The following is a 10,892-nucleotide window of genomic DNA, read 5'->3' as shown; positions in this document are numbered from 1 at the left end:
CCTGCGCTATGCCCAGAGGAAGGCGAAAAGCCTCCAGGATCCCTGGGCCAACCTGGCCTGGAGGAAAATTCCTTCCTGACCCCAAAGTAGCAATCGGCGAGCCAGTATGGTGTGGTGGTTAAGAGCAGCAGACTCTAATCTGGTGAACCAGGTTTGATGCCGCACTCCTCCAACCGGAGCCAGCTGGGTGACCTTGGTTCAGTCTCAGTTTTCTCAGAACTCCCTCAGCCCCAAAAGATAAGTCTAGCTTGCTCAAAAGAGCTAGAACTTAAGGCTGCCAGACAATCTTCAGATCTCCTGGCTATACCACACACAGGGGTCATTTCCTGCAGGAGCTCACAGGAGCGGAGCTCCGGCAGTAAAGAGCCCAGGGGGCGGGCACATGCAACAAGCCCCACCCCCTGCTCCCAGCAGCCCTCAGTCAGAGCAAGAAGCAGCCAGGTAAGCTGCAGAGCCCCACACCACCACCGCGTACACACGCGCAGCCTTGCTGTCAGATGGCCACCTAGCCTCTGCTTGCAAAAAAACCCCCCCAAAAAAAGGAGAGCCCCCCACCTCCCAAGGAAGCCTGTTCCACTGAGGAACCACTCTAACTGTCAGGAAGTTCTTTCTAATGTTTAGCCAGAAAAGTTCTTCCCAATCTTTAGCTAGGGCAGAATGTTAACGTTCTAAATTGAATCGTCAATATTATGCGCCTTCTCACAGGGCTGCCTAGGCCCTGAAACTGTATCCAATAAGTCCTGAGCATGCATTCACATGAAGAATGTCACCAGTGGCGCGGGGCCAAGAGAGGCCCATGTGTTTGAAATGGGGCTGATTTGAAATGGGATGCCCTGCAGCCAATCTGCAGCTCCTGCTTACGGGGTCCCAGATGATCGTTTCCCCGTGAGTGCTGGGATGGATCAAAAGCCCCCTTATTCGTATGAAGGCAGACAGCCACTGGTTCTGCCTTCACAGAGCCCCACCGACTTTCCTGAAGCACATGACAGGCACATTGGGCAATCCTGATGTAGGCTGTGGTCAGACGTGCCTTTAGATCCGACTTAGCTGCAAATGCCCGACAAATCTAAAGTGCATGATCAGACGGCAACAATCTGGGAAAGATCCCACAGTTGTCGGCACCCTGTGCTGAGAAACAGAGTTGGAAGACACCAGGGAAAGATCGGTCCTAACACTTGCCGAGGGGCCACAGACAGACTTTCCCTAGTCTCATCACTCAAGTGCGCATTCAGGCTGTTGGGATGGACTGCTTTGTCCATCCCAACTTGGTGCCATTTTTTTTCTGCGTAGCAATATGCGCATAACCGCATAATCAGTCCATGGAGAACTCCATGGAGAACTCTTTGCGCAGGGGTTCAATTCCTCGTCTATGGCCGTGCACTCAAAAAGGCAAAACACCTCCCACTTACCTGAACATACTGTCTGATTGCGCAGTGACAGGCTGCGTCCGCAGTGAAACAGATTATACTGGGATGCCTGATCAGACAACTCCATGCCAAACATCAAGGGATGGAACAGGAGAGCTTCCCCACCATGCCCAGCGGTCATTTCCTGCGGGAGTGCACAGGAGCGGAGCTCCAGCAGTAAAGAGCCCAGGGGGTGGGCACATGCAACAAGCCCTGCCCCCTGATCCCAGCAGCCCTCAGGCGGGCCACAAGGAGCAAGAAGCAGCCAGGTAAGTTGCAGAGCCCCCCCCCGGCCCGCCTTCAGGTACAAGCTCTCCCTCCTCTGTGAGGGCAGACTCCCCCCCCCAATAGCTGGCAATCCAAAACAGTCCAGTGGAGCCTGAGTGGTGGGTGTTGAAGGCGACACACTTCTGGTGATGTCAGGGGCTGTGCCATATGTAAATGAGTTATGCTAATGAGCTCCTGCACCACTTTTTCTACGAAATGACCCCTGACCACACCAAATGGCATGTCTGCCTGCATCCCCAAGCTCTCTTATCCCACGCTTTATCTAAGAAGCTCGGGGCAGCCTGTGTGGTTTTATATTTCCCACGTTATCCTAACACAACAACCCTGTGAGATAGGCTAGGCGGAGAGGGAAAAGGCATGATTGGTCCACAATCTCCCAGTCAGCTTGACAGTAGCAGTCAGTTTGCAGCGGGGCTATTTTTGCTCTAAAGCGAGGTAGAACTTTTGCTTCAGTGCCCAAAATAAACTGCTGAGTCTTTTTCCCCTAGAGATGTTAATTCCATCCACACCCATAGATAAAGGGGGCTTACAGGTTTGATTTATTTTTGACAGGAAGTGTCATGTTTCCATTGATCTTGTCAGTTTTGGGAAAGGAAAGGGAGCGACTGAAAGCAATCAGTGTTGTTCAGTAAAAGCGGCAAGTCTTGTCCTCAGACTCATTGACTCCATATAAGAGAAGCCCCAAAGGAGTGCAAGGGAATCCAAATGGGTCAGATGGACACCGATTTCCTCTAGAGAGTGGAGGATGAAGCTGTAAAAGGATGAGAAATCCGAATGTGACAAAAGCCAGTCCTGAATGTGTTACAGTTCTTTGGAGGAAGCAACCGCAGGTCGAACCCATCCGTTCTCGCAACAAAGGCAGGGAGGATTTTAAGCCCACCTTCCTGCATGCCCATTAATCAATTTCCTTTTTTAAAAAGTGAAAAAGCCTTCCTGCTTTTCTGCCGTTCGCGCGCATGTGGGTGAGAAGTTCCAAAGTGTTCTAAGTGTGAAAATGTCCCTTGGAGGACAGCCCCAGGTCAAAAGAGAAGACGGAGGCCTGGATGGGCCAAAGGCCTGACTCTGTAGAAGGCGGCTTTGCAGGTGCCCGAGCAAACATCTGTGGTGACACTCTTCTCATGGTTTGGTGTAGTGGGAGAGGCAGTTTGGTGTAGCGGTTAAGTGCGCAGACTCTAATCTGGGAGAACTGGGTTTGATTCCCCACTCCTTCACTTGCGCCTGCTGGATGGCCTTGGGCAAGCCGTAGTTCTGATAAGAGCTGTTCTTGAGAAAGAGCCATTTCTGTCAGAGCTCTCTCAGCCCCACCCACCTCACAGGGTGTCTGTTGTGGGGAGGGGAAGGGAAAGGAGTTTGTAAGCCGCTTTGAGACTCCTTTGGGTAGTGAAGGGCAGGGTATAAATCCAATCTCCTCTTCCTCCTCCTCCTTCTCCTTCTTCTCCTCCTCCTCCTCCTCCTCTTCTTCTTCTCCTTCTTCTTCTCCTCCTTCTCCTTCTCCTTCTTCTTCTTCTTCCTGTCCCCCCCAGGGTCCCTATCAGAGGTGGAACATCCCCTTTTGCCTGCAGAAGACTCCCGGTTCTCTCTCCAGCTGAAGGACCTCAGGTAGTGGATGTGCCCTGGGGAGCCACTAGCCAGAGGAGGTGATGCCGACCTCAGTGGACTAAGGGCTTGCTTTGGTTGGTGAAAAGTATGCAGACGGAGAGTGATTTCAGCTAAGCATACCTTTTATTAGTCAGGAACAAGACAAAGTTGGCCGGCTCGCAGGCCGCCTTATATTCCCTCAGGACCCACCACCATAACACCCCCCCACTTCCCGATAGGCTATTTACAGTAACCGAGAGGCCTATTGGCCTCACGGTCTGGGACCTAGCCCTCTGATTGGGCCGGTCTAGGATCCTACTGACCCATTGTCTTTAGGCGCGAAGCTTGAGGTTTTGTCCCCGGGCAAGTCCGGACATGCCCGGCCCTGTCAGGGCTGGATACCTGGAGAGACGGTTGCCAACCTCCAGGTGGGACCAACCAACACAAACAACCGTGATATAGTTACTAAAAATGTATTTCATGTAAATTTCGAAGCAATTCACTTAGATTGCTTCAACCCTATAAAGATTTTTAACATTAATAGGTACCCTTTTTTTTTTCAGCGCATAGAATCCCTCTATGATAGATAAAGTGCTTAGGTCAAATAATTGTCCACACAGATAGATCCAGGTGGTTAGCTGTGTTGGTCTAAAGCAGAGGAACAGATTTAGAGTCCAGTCAGGCACCTTTAAGACCAACAAAGGTTTACGCAAGGTGTGAGCTTCTGTGTGCAAGGCACACTTCTTCAAATACATCAGGATGGTGGGTAAGGTTCAAACTTATAGACAGGGTCTGGACAGCAAATTAACATGTAACATGATGATGCTTAAGATATGCAAAGTCAGAGCTACATAACAAGCTAAGATTATAAGGTCAACATCTGTAAAGCAATCAACATATCAAAATAGCAGATAAATGTCTAAAGGTGTCTTTTCTAATTGTGGGAAGCAAAACGAGAATCTCCATTCTCTCCTCCCAGGTGTGGAGATCACATAACAGCACGTTTTGAGGTGGATGCACTGTCATGCCAGCAAAACACCCCAATATTCCTTGCACACATCCCAATATTCCTTGCACATATCCCAATATTCCTTGCACATGAAAGCTCATACCTTGAATAAACCTTTGTTGGTCTTAAAGGTGCCCCACTGGACTCTAAATTTGTTCGACTGTCCATATAGTCACTCTGAACTTCTAATTGTCAACGTCATCCGTTAAAAATTCTATGAAGAAGCGGACAAAGAATCTTTCATCAATTGGGAAAGCAGAAATTGGACATAATTGGACTACAAGAAACGCATTTACAAGAAAAAGATGAGAAATTAATTCAAAGTAAAAAATTGGCGAAAATTTTTCTGGCATCAGATAAGAGAGAAAAGAAAAGGGAGTTGCGTTATTTGTAAAAGAAAGCTTATTTCCAGAAAAGGTGTTCGCTTCAGAAGATGGAAGAATTCTTATGGTAGAAATTCAAAACCAGAACAAGAAAATATTGATGGTAAATATATATGCACCAAATCAAGAACAGGAGAAATTTTATAAGAAACTGCATGAAGTCATTGCAGAGCAGAACTATCAAAATATGTGTATTATGGGAGATTTCAATGCAATTAACGACAAAGATAAAGATAAATGTACAGGAGATAAGAAAAGGAAAAGGAAAACGGAAATGCCGAAAGCCCTGATGCAAATGTTGTTAGATCTAAATCTAGTGGATGCATGGAGAATAAGAAACTTCTCTTCTGAACAATTTATGTACTACTCGGCAAGACATGATACATGGTCCAGAATAGACATGATTTGGATATCGACACTTTTAGTAAAAGATTTGAAGGAGGCGGAGATACAAGCAGGAATATTTGCGGATCATAAACCGGTGTATATGGAACTCCAAACTACAAGAAAGAGAACGAGATGGACCATGAATACAAGACTACTAAGAAATGATAAGTTTGTGATCGAAATGAGAGAAGAATTGAAGCAATTTTTTTATTGAAAATAAAAAACAAGAAACACCCTTGGAAGTTATCTGGGATACAATGAAAGAATTCTCAAGAGGTATGTTAATACAAGAAGCATCTAAAATTACCAAGCAAAGGAGAAAAGAGTACGTGGATTTGCAGAGAAGTATAAAACAACAGGAAGAGATAATGATGTTTGAAGCAGACAAAGAGGGAGAGAGTAAAAGACTTAAAATACTACAACATCAAATGAACTGTTTACTAAAAGAAGAAGGTGCAAAGAAGTTGTTCTTTGCTAAACAAAACTATTTTGAAAATGCAAACAAACCTACAAGATGGTTGGCCTATAAAATAAATCAGCAAAAAGAAAAAACATTCATTAAAGTCCTGAAGAAAGGAGGGAGGGAAATATATAGAAATGAGGAAATTAAAAAAGCAGTGGAAGAATATTATAAAACCTTATACAGAGGAATAACGGTGGACAAAGGTAAAGTCAAAGAGTACCTGAAAACACACAAGCTACCAAAAAGAACAGAAACCCAGAGAAAAATATTAAATCAACAGGTCACAATGATGGAAGTGGTAGAGGCAATTAAGAGACAGAATAGAGGCAAATCACCGGGACCAGATGGACTTCCAATTGAATTTTATGTAACCCTTGAAGAACAATTGGCTTTAACCTTTAAGGATATCTGCAATTCAGTAAGAGAACAAGGCGAGGTCCCGGAGTCATGGAAAGAGGCATATATCTCACTGATACACAAACAAAATACGGATGAAAAAGAGATGAAAAATTATAGAGCGATATCTTTACTATAAAATATTTGCCTCTATATTGGCACAGAGACTTAAAAAAAATATGGTGGAAATTATAAATACAGATCAATTGGGATTTCTCCCCAAAAGACAAATGAAAAACAATTTGAGAATCTTGATGAATGTATTGGAATACTATGAAGTTCACTGTGAAAAACAGATGGCTGTACTATTTCTGGATGCAGAGAAGGCATTTGATAATGTTAACTGGACTTTTATGACAGAAGTACTCCAGATGCTAGAAATGGGAGAAAACTTTACTAATATGATCCATTCAGTATACAAAGAACAGAAGGCAAAAGTGATTATAAACGGAGAATTAACGAGCTTTATTGATATACAGAAAGGCACAAGACAAGGCTGCCCATTACCTCCATTGCTATTTATTATGGTTCTAGAAGTGTTAAATGAAACTATTAGAAAAGAAAATGACATAAGAGGTTTACATTTAAAGAAAGAACAATTTAAGCTTTTAGCATTTGCAGATGATGTGGCATATATTTTAGAGAACCCAATAGAAACTGCAAAGATTTTGATGGAGAAAATTAAAGAATTTGGGGAATTTGGGAAGATAAATACAGATAAGACTAAAATAATAGTAAAGAATATGGATGAAAGAGTAAAACAAAGATTGCAGAAAATTACTGAATGCCAGATAGTTAAGAAAATGAAATACCTGGGAATAACAGTGACTAACAAATGCAGCTCATTGTATGAAGATAATTATAGAGAATTATTTCAAAAAACTAAACAAGGGCCCCGGTCACACGGGCAGGAAACTGCAGAGGAGAAGCGTGGCTGTTTGCCCTGGGGCAAACTACTGCTCAGTTACGTGATCAGACCTCCTGTGGAGGTCCTGTGGAGGTACCGTGGAGGTTCCATGGCAAGGGAGAGGTGCTGATCACAGGACAAGCCGGCGCACAACGAAGAAGCGCACGCCGCGGCAAACTGTTTTTTATTTTTGTGTACATGACAAATGCGCATGCTCCGTTGGGTGTGCATGCGCATCCACAGAGACTTGGACAAAAAAACCACCTTATTTGCAAGGGGACATGGGCGGGTGCCGGATGCCACCGGAAACGCGATCAGACGCCCGCCCTTGCCCCGCAGTTTCGCCCTTGCCACGCAGTTTCGGCTGGAAGCCTCGGTTGAGCCACGGGAGTGCTACGCTTCCCAGATGTGCTGGTGAGATCGCGCCCGGAAACTCCGGCTGTTTTCCGTCTCACTTGTGTGGCTTCTGTTACGTGTGACCGCAGCCAAGATTTGGAAAAATGGAAAGACCTGAAACTATCAATGATGGGAAGAATGGCTATTATAAAAATGAATATTTTACCCAGATGGATGTTTTTATTTCAAAATATACCAATTTTACAAAATCAAGGATTGTTTAAAGAGCTAGATAAAATCACAACAAAGTTTATCTGGCAAGGGAAGCGCGTATAAGATTAAAGATGCTACAAGAGGCGAAGGAAAGTGGAGGCTTTGCAGTTCCGAATTGGTTGCTATATTATAGAGCTGCGGCACTGACCTGGATTAAAGAATGGATCACTTTGGAAGACAAAAGACTATTAAAATTAGAGGGACACGATTTATTGATGGGTTGGAATGCGTTCTTGTGGTACAAAAAGACTACTTCTCATAAATATTTTAGGCAACACTGGCTGAGGGCTTCATTGTGGAAAGTATGGGACTTAATACATGAGAATTTTTATGTAAAAAGATCAAGATTGATTATGCCTCTGGAAGCATTCACGTGGCCTATGGTGTATGCAGAAGAAGAGTCACTAAGAGGGAGCGGTGGCGCAGGCAATACAACGCCTGCTGATAACATCTGTAGTGAACAGCAATAATGGCTGTTCGAATCCCCACCGCGGCCGGGTTGAGCCCCCGGCCCTCGTCCCAGCTCCCGCCAACCCAGTGGCTCTAATAACAACAGAGGAATGGGTACCTGCCCTAGGTGGCAGGGGGCACCCTCCTCCTGGCTTACGCTGGGAAGGCGATCGGCAGCAGTAAGGAAAAGGAGAATCGGCGGCAGCGGCAAGAAAGCAATGGCGGCGGCGGAGAGCGACCCAGGAAAAGGCAGCGGCTGGATCAAGGGGAGGCGGAGCCGGAGCAATGCGCTGACGTGGGGATAAAAAAGACAATCTTAAGCTGCCAGAACATTTAACTTGGTGGCAGAAGGCACAACTAGAGTCAATATACCTTAAAGATAAGAAATTGGGATTTAATAATAAAATAACAGAATTAGAAAATGTTTTATGTTGTACAGGAGAAAAATGATAAAGAAAATCTACAAGATCCTTTTGCAGGATGTAATGATAGATGAGATTATTAAGAAAAACATGATTGCATGGATTCAGAATTTGGGTCATATTGTGGATTTAGAAGATTGGGAGCAAATATGGATGAAAAATGTTAACATGACTAACGCGGTGGCATATAAAGAAAATATGTATAAGATGTTTTACAGATGGTATGTAACGCCAGATAGGTTGGCAAAGCAAAGTGGTAACTGTTCAGATAAATGCTGGAAGTGTAAAAATAAAATAAAATGGACATTTCAAAAAACTTGGAAGAGACTATATGATTGGTATGATGTGAATGGAGGAAAAGATTAAGCTGATATGGTAAAAATAATAATTGAGTATGTAGCAATATATGTAGTAATATATAATAGTGGAATTAGAGAATATTAACAAATATTAGCGAATAATGAAGCGATGGATTAGGTATAGTAACAAAATGGTAATCAGTCTCTTGGTTATATGTTGTTTGTTGTTGTTGTCTATGTCTGTGTTTAGGAATATAAGAAAACAATAAAGGTGTACCTTTGGGTACTTTAAAAAAAAGAAGAAGAAGAAGCGGACAACCAGAAATTGACAGTGACTATATGGACAGTTATTTGACCTAAGCACTTTATGTGTCATAGAGGAATTCTATGCACTTTAAAATTCTTTGTTATAAAGTACTGAGACTGAGGCATAGCGTAGTGATTTCAGCTCATACTTTATTCGTACATAGGAGAACTTGAGATGTAGTAGCCGGGCCAGAGGCCGGTTTATATCCTCGTAGCAAACCACACCCAAACACACACCCACAGCCGTGATAGGATTATTTACAGTGCACCCAAGTCCTATAGGTCAATTCTTGGATCCTAGCCGTCCGATAGGTGCGCCCTAGGATCCGTTCGGGCTATTGTCTCTGGAAGCGAAGCTTGGGCCATTCGCATGGCCACGTGCAGACCCGACCGCATGCGCGGTTTCTCTGGGTACACAACATTTGTTATCTATTAATGTTAAAAATCCTTATAGGGTTTAAGTCATATAAGTGAATGACATTAAAAATTACATAAAATAAGTTCTTAGTAACCATGTCGTACTTGTTTGATCTCCTGGAATCACAATTGATCTCCACATGACAAAGATCAGTCCCCCTGGTAAAAACACGGCAGCTTTGGAACGTGGACTCTGTGGCATGACCTCCCTGCTGGGCACCCCTCCCCCTCCCCAAATCTCCAGGAATTTCCCAACCTCGAGTTAGCAACTTTAGTAGGGGGAAGCATCTGATGCTCACAAGCCAAAATCTCTGGCTCGGCTCTTCTGCTTTTGGCCGGGGTAGTGGTGATCTATAACTCAGGAGTCGAAGGCCCATTGTGCGTGTGGAAGGGTCCAGTTTCTCTCCCCAGGATGTCCAGCTCGAGGGTCTCAAGAAAGACCCTGCCTCTGTCTGAGAGCCGATGCCACGCAAAGGAAATGGTGCTGAGCTAGATGGAATGAAGGGTCTGACGCTGTCCGAAGCAGCTTCGTCTTTTCCCCTCTTCAATTTTTGGCTGATTCTATGGAGGTGAAGTTGACACTGGCATAAAATTTTGCACACGGGCACAAAAGTTGGAGAGGGCTGGGTGTGAATCTCCCCCGCCCCAGTCAACTACAGAGAAGAGCCTGGGCACAAGGTTGCCGACTCTGTCTCTACCCCAGCCCTGATCACAGCGACATTCTCCTATTTGCCCTCATTAAAACACAACCTTTGGCAAAAGACATCTAGGTGCCCCCCTGCCCAGTCTGCCAGGGGAGGGAGGGAGGGAGGGAGGGGACACCATTTCATTCCCAGAGTGGCTGACCTTGAAAAACCAGGGTGGGGGACAGGGACGGGAACGGGACTGTCTTGGCATGAGTCTCTGCTGCTTGCTGGAATGTGTTCTCCCATTCCAGAAAGGAATGCGTTTGGGGAGTTTGTGGCCACAGATATGAAGGGAGATGGGTGGGGTGGGGAGTTAGAACAACCCAGGGTCTGGGAGACTTGGGTTCAAAGCCCGACTCTGCCACAAAGTTAGCTGGGCGACCTTGAGCTAGTCGCTTTCTTTGAGGCTTGCCCACCTCGCAGGGTTATAGTGAGGACAAAAGAAAGAAGGGGAGAACAAGGTAGACTGCTCTGACCTCCTTCACAGGAAGGGTGGGATAAAAAGGGTACGAAGAATGTAAGAAGAGCCCTGCTGGATCAGGCCAGTGAGGTCCATTTAGCCCGGCATCCCGTCTTACACAGTGGCCAACCAGTTCCTCTGGATGGCCAACAACAGGGCAGAGAGGCCCAGGCCTTACCTGATAAGAACATAAGAAAAGCCCTGCTGGATCAGGCCAGTGAGGGTCCCTCTAGTCCAGCCTCCCGTCTCACACAGGGGCCAGCCAGTTCCTCTGGAGGGCCAGCAACAGGGCAGAGAGGACAAGGCCTTCCCTGATAAGAACATCAGAAGAGCCCTGCTGGATCAGACCAGGGAGGGTCCATCTAGCCCAGCATCCTGTCTCACACAGGGGCCGACCAGTTCCTCTGGAGGGCCAGCAACAGGGCA

The sequence above is a fragment of the Gekko japonicus genome, unplaced genomic scaffold, assembly GCF_001447785.1.
Source record: "Gekko japonicus isolate JY-2015 unplaced genomic scaffold, Gekko_japonicus_V1.1 scaffold914, whole genome shotgun sequence".
Classification (NCBI taxonomy): domain Eukaryota; kingdom Metazoa; phylum Chordata; class Lepidosauria; order Squamata; family Gekkonidae; genus Gekko; species Gekko japonicus.
Note: the sequence above shows the minus strand (reverse complement) of the source record.